At 41.1% G+C, this 11233-nt stretch overlaps 1 protein-coding gene across 1 annotated transcript in view; it reads right to left on the bottom strand.

Annotated features, from left to right (window-relative positions):
* Positions 1 to 11233, bottom strand: part of LOC117541367 (Golgi apparatus protein 1-like) — a 40622-nt gene that overhangs the window by 28856 nt on the left and 533 nt on the right.

The following is an 11233-nucleotide window of genomic DNA, read 5'->3' on the forward strand; positions in this document are numbered from 1 at the left end:
ACATACTGATATACACCTGAACATCAGCAGGAGAGGACTCTTTAAAGTAGAGACACTACATACTGATATACACCTGAACATCAGCAGGAGAGGACTCTTTAAAGTAGAGACACTACATACTGATATACACCTGAACATCAGCAGGAGAGGACTCTTTAAAGTAGAGGCACTACATACTGATATACACCTGAACATCAGCAGGAGAGGACTCTTTAAAGTAGAGACTCTACATACTGATATACACCTGAACATCAGCAGGAGAGGGATAATGGAGCAGAGAAAATGAGACGCTCCTTTGACACACTGCGTTTTCAATCAGCCTGTTTAAACAGTTCTTCTTGATTCAGGTCTTTAGTGTCAGCTGAATCTCTTCACACTCTTCGCTTCATTTCCTTCTACACCTCCATAGTGTGTGATGCATGTCCCTGAGGAACAGCTGGGCTGCACCTGTGTGACAGATGTGTGTGTTTTTAGCACAACACAGGAGAAACAAACAGCTTGTGACTTCTCCGCAAACTGTGAAATCCAGTCAAACACAATGAAGCCTCTCTGTAAGAAAAACAAGCTATTTTTGTATATTTCTCCATTATATGTTCACCATTTTCACCTGCAATGACCACAGCGGTGTGTTTTCATTTCAGGTTCATGTTTACTCTCAAAGCAATGTGTTATCTTTCAATCATACGTCCTTTTGCTGTTACAGTAAAGAGTGTTTTAAAAAAGGCAAAACTAAAGAAAACTTGATGACACTTAAGACGAGTTACATGATTTACACAGATTTATATGTTAAAGATTTATAATTGATTATTATATAATGACCAGCCGTGATTAATTGAAAGGCAAGGCTTCACTCTGATTTATTTACATTTACCATCATTTTATTCCACATTTAACCTTCCACTTTTTGAAAAAGCAACAAAAGTGTGAGAACTTCATTATAAGGGATTTCAAGAATAAAAGAAATTGAGAGAAATAGAACTCGTCTGTAAAATAAAATAAATAGGAAGACTTAGCTGACCAATACGTCAGTAAATACCCCACTGGTTAAATGTAAAAATGGTGGTTGCTAAAAAGAGTCTAAATGAGACGACTAAACATCATCACGCCCAACATTAGCCTCCTTTAGCTTAGCGGTGGTGACGTGAAGTCATGTGACCGTGCTGTAGTTCTTTTATAGCCCAACATTAGCCTCCTTTAGCTTAGCGGTGGTGACGTGAAGTCACGTGACCGTGCTGTAGTTCTTATATAGCCCAACATTAGCCTCCTTTAGCTTAGCGGTGGTGACGTGAAGTCATGTGACCGTGCTGTAGTTCTTTTATAGCCCAACATTAGCCGCCTTTAGCTTAGCGGTGGGGACGTGAAGTCATGTGACCGTGCTGTAGTTCCTCTATAGCCCAACATTAGCCTCCTTTAGCTTAGCGGTGGTGACGTGAAGTCATGTGACCGTGCTGTAGTTCCTTTATAGCCAAACATTAGCCACCTTTAGCTTAGTGGTGGTGACGTGAAGTCATGTGACCGTGCTGTAGTTCCTTTATAGCCCAACATTAGCCTCCTTTAGCTTAGCGGTGGTGACGTGAAGTCATGTGACCGTGCTGTAGTTCTTTTATAGCCCAACATTAGCCGCCTTTAGCTTAGCGGTGGGGACGTGAAGTCATGTGACCGTGCTGTAGTTCCTCTATAGCCCAACATTAGCCTCCTTTAGCTTAGCGGTGGTGACGTGAAGTCATGTGACCGTGCTGTAGTTCCTTTATAGCCAAACATTAGCCACCTTTAGCTTAGTGGTGGTGACGTGAAGTCATGTGACCGTGCTGTAGTTCCTTTATAGCCCAACATTAGCCTCCTTTAGCTTAGCGATGGTGACGTGAAGTAATGTGACCGTGCTGTAGTACCTTTATAGCCCAACATTAGCCAACTTTAGCTTAGCGGTGGTGACGTGAAGTCCTGTGACCGTATGTAGTTCCTATATAGCCCAGCGTTAGCCACCTTTAGCTTAGCGGTGGTGACGTGAAGTCATGTGACCGTGCTGTAGTTCCTATATAGCCCAACTTTAGCTTAGCGGTGGTGACGTGAAGTCATGTGACCGTGCTGTAGTTCCTTTATAGCCCAACATTAGTCATTTTACTTCTAATGGACACATCCCATTGGCTTTTAGTGGAGGGAACCAGGGAGATGCTGCCTTCATGGTCGGACTACAGAAATATGTAACCCCTCCACCATGAAGTATTAAACTGAGACAGAAAGAGACACACTGAGGCTTCAGGGAACCCTTCAGTCTCCAGAGCCTCCTCCTCCCTCTGGACTCTGAGCACCACGTACACAAAACCACAGCCACCAGCATGAAGGCCGGAGATACACAAAAATGGTACGAGTCTAAAAGCAGCTCCTGAATTTCAGCCTTTCATACGAGAAGCTAGACGTCACACCCAGAAACATGAAGCTGCGTTCAGGACAGCCCGTAAAAACACAAGAAGCTTTTTCCAGTAAAGTTTCTTTACCTGACGAAAGATTTTGCTTTTGCACCAAGGTAAAAAAAACATCTATTAGGACCACAATATATAAAATATCAAGAAAAGGCTGGATAATGTATCAGTGTTATGGACGTATGCTGTGTAAGAATATTGGTTTGATCTTGAAAATAGGGTTAGAAAAAATATACAATATAACATTTCATACAGCTCAATTACTCGCTTACTTTTTGTGTTCTTTATGTTAAGATCTTTCTGTATTATTAAAAAATATATAACAATACTGATATACACCTGAACATCAGCAGGAGAGGACTCTTTAAAGTAGAGACACTACATACTGATATACACCTGAACATCAGCAGGAGAGGACTCTTTAAAGTAGAGACACTACATACTGATATACACCTGAACATCAGCAGGAGAGGACTCTTTAAAGTAGAGACACTACATGCTGATATACACCTGAACATCAGCAGGAGAGGACTCTTTAAAGTAGAGACACTACATACTGATATACACCTGAACATCAGCAGGAGAGGACTCTTTAAAGTAGAGACACTACATACTGATATACACCTGAACATCAGCAGGAGAGGACTCTTTAAAGTAGATACACTACATACTGATATACACCTGAACATCAGCAGGAGAGGACTCTTTAAAGTAGAGACACTACATACTGATATACACCTGAACATCAGCAGGAGAGGACTCTTTAAAGTAGAGACACTACATACTGATATACACCTGAACATCAGCAGGAGAGGACTCTTTAAAGTAGAGACACTACATACTGATATACACCTGAACATCAGCAGGAGAGGACTCTTTAAAGTAGAGACACTACATACTGATATACACCTGAACATCAGCAGGAGAGGACTCTTTAAAGTAGAGACACTACATACTGATATAACACCTGAACATCAGCAGGAGAGGACTCTTTAAAGTAGAGACACTACATACTGATATACACCTGAACATCAGCAGGAGAGGACTCTTTAAAAGTAGAGACACTACATACTGATATACACCTGAACATCAGCAGGAGAGGACTCTTTAAAGTAGAGACACTACATACTGATATACACCTGAACATCAGCAGGAGAGGACTCTTTAAAGTAGAGACACTACATACTGATATACACCTGAACATCAGCAGGAGAGGACTCTTTAAAGTAGAGACACTACATACTGATATACACCTGAACATCAGCAGGAGAGGAACTCTTTAAAGTAGAGACACTACATACTGATATACACCTGAACATCAGCAGGAGAGGACTCTTTAAAGTAGAGACACTACATACTGATATACACCTGAACATCAGCAGGAGAGGACTCTTTAAAGTAGAGACACTACATACTGATATACACCTGAACATCAGCAGGAGAGGACTCTTTAAAGTAGAGACACTACATACTGATATACACCTGAACATCAGCAGGAGAGGACTCTTTAAAGTAGAGACACTACATACTGATATACACCTGAACATCAGCAGGAGAGGACTCTTTAAAGTAGAGACACTACATACTGATATACACCTGAACATCAGCAGAGAGGACTCTTTAAAGTAGAGACACTACATACTGATATACACCTGAACATCAGCAGGAGAGGACTCTTTAAAGTAGAGACACTACATACTGATATACACCTGAACATCAGCAGGAGAGGACTCTTTAAAGTAGAGACACTACATACTGATATACACCTGAACATCAGCAGGAGAGGACTCTTTAAAGTAGAGTACACTACATACTGATATACACCTGAACATCAGCAGGAGAGGACTCTTTAAAGTAGAGCACTACATACTGATATACACCTGAACATCAGCAGGAGAGGACTCTTTAAAGTAGAGACACTACATACTGATATACACCTGAACATCAGCAGGAGAGGACTCTTTAAAGTAGAGACACTACATACTGATATACACCTGAACATCAGCAGGAGAGGACTCTTTAAAGTAGAGACACTACATACTGATATACACCTGAACATCAGCAGGAGAGGACTCTTTAAAGTAGAGACACTACATACTGATATACACCTGAACATCAGCAGGAGAGGACTCTTTAAAGTAGAGACACTACATACTGATATACACCTGAACATCAGCAGGAGAGGACTCTTTAAAGTAGAGACACTACATACTGATATACACCTGAACATCAGCAGGAGAGGACTCTTTAAAGTAGAGACACTACATACTGATATACACCTGAACATCAGCAGGAGAGGACTCTTTAAAGTAGAGACACTACATACTGATATACACCTGAACATCAGCAGGAGAGGACTCTTTAAAGTAGAGACACTACATACTGATATACACCTGAACATCAGCAGGAGAGGACTCTTTAAAGTAGAGACACTACATACTGATATACACCTGAACATCAGCAGGAGAGGACTCTTTAAAGTAGAGACACTACATACTAATATACACCTGAACATCAGCAAGAGAGGACTCTTTAAAGTAGTAAACATGACATTTAAAGGTGTTGATAAAGAAATCGCCCAGAAAAAAAAACTGCCAGGTGATGACATTGATACAACTATTTGCATATTTTTGTTATCGCTCCACTTAAAATGCCAAACAGGACACAAACGTTGCTCTGCATATACAAACATGACATTTTAATGCTTTGTTTGCTATCGTTTCCATTATTGATTTATCTGTTGATTGTTTTTCTTTGTTTAGCCTGGAAAATATCACAAGGTGTGCTCGTCACAATTTCCCACAACAAAGAGAGACTTCTTCCAATTAGGTTATAACAATAATGATAAATATACATAATTATATTAAAGGTCACCTATCATGCTATTTTTGGGCAATAGCATAGGTCTCGGGAAACATGTCTATTAAGTGTTTTGCTCAAAATACCAAACAGATCATTCTAGCCATGCCTCATATCCCTCTATTTCACTTCCTGTTTCTAAAGTGCTGATTCTGGGTATAAACAGGTCTCTCTTGAGAGCCCGTGTCTCAATGAGATGTTCACTTGTATGAATAAAGGCTATGCGGGACCCGGCAGATACTGTCGGTGATGAAACGCAAGGATTATTAGATCGAGGATTCTCTCTGAAACAGTTTGGAGCTCAAAGGCTTTCTCTCTTGCCGGTTATACCACAAGCTGAGTTCCTTTTTACTTCCTGCTTCTTCACACACATGCTCTCCAGTACAGGTTAGCTCTGAGTGTTAGCGATGCTAATGTAAACACCGACCATATTACGTCCAAAACAGTCGGGCATTGTTTCTGATAGCAACGTTTCTGATTGGGCCGTGGGTCCACATTTCAGATGTTACGTCATATCGGACGCAAATCTGGATCAGCTCCGTTGTTCCCCGTTTTTAGAGATTTGGGTACGGAGGAAAAGAGAGAGGGTTTTATTTTCTGACGCTGCGTGAGTTCCCCGACACACGGGACACATGGTGATTAGGGCTGCTCGATTATGGCAAAAATCATAATCTTGATTATTTGGGTCGATAATTGTAATTATTATGATTATTAAATGCGATTATTCATTGACTTTGAAAACATCAATTTGTTGGAGACATTTTTTTTAGCAGCTGATTACGCTGAACTTTAAGTTTAATTCAACTGAAGAAAATAAGTAATAATAATAAAGAAATAACCGTTTTATTTCGATTACGTTTTTTCGTAATCGTTGCAAGCCATAATCGCGATTAAAATATGATTAATTGAGCAGCCCTAATATTTATGTATAAAAGTGCATTTTGCATGATAGGTCCCCTTTAAAGCTACTCAGAGGCTCTAACTGTTCCTGACTAACAAAACAACCTTTTATAAGCAGCAAAGTTAACTTGTTTTATAATTGGGTTGCTTGGTCTGTACTTCAGATGTGTTATAAGATAAGATATACTTTATTCACATTTATTCGTTGAACACGTAAAACAATAATTGCAATGCACATATTTACAAATGTAGAAAAGAGACAATTATAAAATATAAATGGCTCAAAATAGTCAATAAAATAGAATTAAAAGAGTGAAAATAAAAATCTATCAACTATTAAATAAAACACCATTGAAGGACCAAATTACAGTTTCACAAAAGTAGGATATTATTTACATTAAGAGTGCAAAATATATATATAAAGAATTGATATATCTTATATACACAAGATCAGCGCCACAGTATCACCTCATATGTTTCTAGAAAAACCCCTGGATGACAATTAAGGTGATTTAATGTAATATAAACTAAACCATGATCAAAATCTGCACGTTTATAAATACATTTTTATTTTTGAGTCACCTTTCAATGAATGAGAGAAACAGCTAAACATAAAGACAGACAAATAGGTAATATATTAAAAAGTGTTTGGTGTACAGGAAGTCTGTACATTAAAGATCTCCTATTATACCATTTTTAGGCATATATATTATAGGTCTCGGAAATATAAAAAGACATGTCTATGAATGAAGGGTTTTGCTCAAAAGAGAAAAGAGAAGGTTGTGTTTCCTGACACTTTGAGAGTCTGTGAGATGCGCATGTATAAGACATCACAAAGTGTATTTTGCATGATACAATCTGTCGTACAACGTTTGTTCCTTTAAAGGTCCCATGACATGGCCATTTCTACTGATCATGATTCCATCGTTGAGGTCGACTAGAATAGATTCACATTGTTCAATGTTCCAAACTCACATTGGTTTCTCATCCAGCATCTCTGTATAGTCTGTGTATTCACTCTCTGTCCTACACGGCTTGTTGGAGCTCCTGCCCCCCCCCCCCCCACCCTGTGAGCCCACTGTGCTCCGATTGGTCGGGACGTTGCGAGGCTCGCTGCTGCGAGGAGCGGACAGGTTTCCGGGTCGGCGATACAGCGAGAAACTCATCCTGAGCACACAAACACTCACAGCCGAAGTAAAAACAATAAGTGTGGCTTGATATTGAGTAAGAAAAAGGTTTATGACGCTGTGAGAATGGGTCTGCGGAGAGAATTCCTCTGCGATCCCAACTTGTCTATTACCAGCGTTCAGGGAATCCCTGTTAGTTAGCCAAGGGATCCAGAGGCCTGTACTACGAAGCAGGATTTTCGCTTAGCGGCTAACTTCAGGGAAAACTCGGGGTTTCCGGTCCTACGACGCTGGTTCTCTTTTTAGCGGCTAGATCTCCATGGTAACTGATGCTGAGCGGCTAACCTGCTCAGGACCAGGAAAGGTTGCAGGCTAAGAGCTCAACTCAGTGAAAGCACTGCCTGCTGACCAATCAGAGCTCCGTGTGCGGAGTTTAAAGCGATCAAGTCATATTACAGGAGACAGAGATGGGGACTCGAGTTTGTGACTCGGACTCGAGTCGCACTTAAGTCGCACACACAGAGACTTCAGACTTGACTTGGACTCCTGCTCAAAAGACTTCGGACTCGACTTGGACTCGTGTTTTGGGACTCGTGAACAATCATTGTGTTTTCTATTTTTGGCGTATTAAAGGTGGGGTAGGTAAGTTTGAGAAACCGGCTCGAGATCGCTAGAATTTGAAAATACACAACCGGAGAAAATCTGCCACTTCCTCACAGAGCCCCTCCTCCAACACACACGAACGCGCACATGACCAATGAGGGCACGAGATAAGTTTGTGCCCCGATGGAAGGCTGACAGGCAGGTAGGCCATCCAGTTACTTTAGCCGGGCCGGCTATCGGGATGTTAAGAGCATTCCATGGAATATAACAACAAGTGTATCTCGAGCCGGTTTCTCAAACTTACCTACCCCACCTTTAACATTAACATCATGGTAACACCATGGCGACCGGCGGCACACCTGCAGCTGTACCGCTTGTAATTAGGTTCAACTATAAAAACTTCGAACAAAACGCCGGCGGCACCAACAAAAGGAGCGCACACTGCAAAGTCTGCAATATTAAAATCAAGGATGCTGGTGCAACAACGTCACATTTCATCAGGCACTTGAAAACTCACCCGGAGAGGTCAGTCACATTAACGCATATGGACGGTTAGCAAACATGTTTAGCTCAGCATCAGCTATGTAATGTTAACTTAGCTTGCTACTAGCTTTGTAACTGAATATTTGAAAAGATGAGTGAATGTTTGCTTGTCACACTTGTTTGCGTTGAATGACGTTGACATCCAACTCTTGACATGACATAAAAAAGGTCGGTAACGTTAATCATTACGTTCCGCTGCCACCATCTACTGGCTAACGTTAAACGTAGAAAAATACATAGTTACATACATAAATACATCTGTCGGTTTATAGGCAGGTTACAGGTTTATTGTTGACCACGTAACGTTAATGTTACAGGTTTATCAGGTTACCATTACACTGGGTTTGAGTGAGAGGATAGAGGAATATGTTTATTTATAGTAGACTTAAAAGATGTCATTAGAGACCCAGTGTAATTAAACAATACGGTTGCAGAGGTCAAACTGGCCAAATGGCTAGCCTAGTGAATGTTGAAATGTTACCAGCCACTCAATAGATTGCCATTGTTATGTTTGGCTGGTGCGTGCAACATACAGTACCAGCCACTTGCATGATTTACCAGCATCTGGCTGGTAAATGGTGTTAATGGTAGATATCTCTTTTGGAACAGGTCATGTTTTAATATCACCAGTTCAGTATATTTCAGATAATATTGCAGCAATAGTTTTTTAGTTGCAAATGGCACAGAACAAATGTTTACTTTGAAGTACTTTTAACACAGTTTCCCTGCGGGGGATTAATAAAGTATTTGTGATACTGATTTCTGATTCTGAAGTGTTTTGCTTATAAGTTGTTTGCATTTAGCTAAAGTGTGATGTTTGTCCTCACATTGCAATAGCCTGTTTAAAGTGATCATATAACAAACAACTAATCAGTACTGATACTGTATGCTAATATCTATATAGGAGTGATACTAATACAGTAAATGCTTTGAATGTCTTAGATATAGCTATGCAGTATTCTTAACAGACTGGATAGCAGCAGACAAGTAGAAGGCTTTATACAACCGAAAGAGACTATGAGACTTTGATTTTTTAGAGACTTGAGACTTGACTTGGACTCGTGACCAAAGACTTGAGACTTGATCAAGTCTCACCCCACAAAGACTTGAGACTTGACTTGGACTTGTGACCAAAGACTTGAGACTTGGACTCGTGACCAAAGACTTGAGACTTGATCATTGACCATTGACCATTATCATTCATATCACATCATAATGTATCAGATATTTCCTTATCTGAGTCAGGCTGAGGCCGTATCCTGGCCCGATGCAACACTCACAGTGTCACAGACTGTATGCAGAAGCATTATTTTAAGCAACACATTAAGTTGACGAAACACTTGAGTCAAATGTAATGAAAGTCAGATCGTGTCTTAGACGGGCAGTGATATCATAAAGCTGTTAATGTACGCATTCAAACACTTGTTCTGTTCCCAGCTGTGTTCACCTTGCAGGTGCAGCTCTGTGGCTTTGATCCTGGATCAAGTGTTTAAGTCATGGATGTTTAAAGTTTAACTTCTTCATATGTCTAATATTATAGTTGACTTTTCATTCAGGAAGTATGACGCTGCGCTGTCAGTACGCTTCTCCATGTCTGTGATTGGTCGAAAGCTCCAGATACCACCCCTTTCATGTGAACGTGCACCTAACTAGATAGGACACGGCTGGCTTGAGCGATCCACTTGATAACCAGCGTCGTAGTACAGTTTAGCGAGAGCGCGTATGTTTTGGATATTAGGCCAACCGGCTAACTCAAACATGGTTAGGTTGAACCAGCTTCGTAGTACAGGCCACTGGTGTGTGAGGAGCTCCGCGGTCATTTGTTGTTGATCTGGGCGTTCACACGTCACAGAACCCAGGAAGCAAACAATGGAAAAAGAGAAATGTCCAACGAGGCGTTCTGGGGCAGCACAGACAGGTCTTTCCTGTGTTAGAGCTTTACTCGCTACAGGGTGCACTTTGAGGGTTTGAGACTCTGCAGACCGGTTACATGCAGAAAAACCTTCATAACAACAAGGGGACGGGTGATAACCAGAGAAGCACGACATGGGACCTTTAAAATCTAACAAGTCCCGGCTGTAAAACTTGGGCACTTCATGAACCCTTTAGCCACCAGAGGGGAGATGTCTTGTGATTTAGAGTAAGCAGATGAAGGGGCACAGACCGAGGCTTGTCTGTAACCTGCAGCTAACGAGCATGAGCACACACACACACACACACACACACACACACCATGTATACATCACTTCAGGGGACATTACATTGACTTACATGCATTTCCTGGAGACTTATCCTAACCTTAACCCTAACCAAGTCTTCACCCTAAAATTAATGATCCCCTTATGGGGACCTCCATTTTGTCCCCATAAGGGAGGCGAGTCCCCACACGTGACTGTGTAAACAGATTTAGGTCCCCACAAGTATAGTAATGCTAGGACACCTACACACACACACACACACACACACACACACACACACAAAACTGGCTAAACTACAGACGAGTCCCGGAAAGATTTCTCAGTGTGTAAATATTGAGTCATCCTCCACCTTCCTCAAACAACTACCAGTGGATCTGGAATCTCTGTGAACAGACTCTCTCAGTGTGAACATGTGTGTAAACAAAACTAAAAGTCTCCATTATTCAACTTAAAATGCACTTTGATAAATCGGTAGAAGGGCTGACGAATCCTTAGTCATTTATGGCGAATATTCCCCGTCATGCGTGAGTAAAAAATGCCCCAAACGTTGCGTCTCCGTGCAGCTGCTCTAATGGAGGCCTTT

The sequence above is a fragment of the Gymnodraco acuticeps genome, unplaced genomic scaffold, assembly GCF_902827175.1.
Source record: "Gymnodraco acuticeps unplaced genomic scaffold, fGymAcu1.1, whole genome shotgun sequence".
Taxonomy (NCBI): Eukaryota; Metazoa; Chordata; class Actinopteri; order Perciformes; family Bathydraconidae; genus Gymnodraco; species Gymnodraco acuticeps.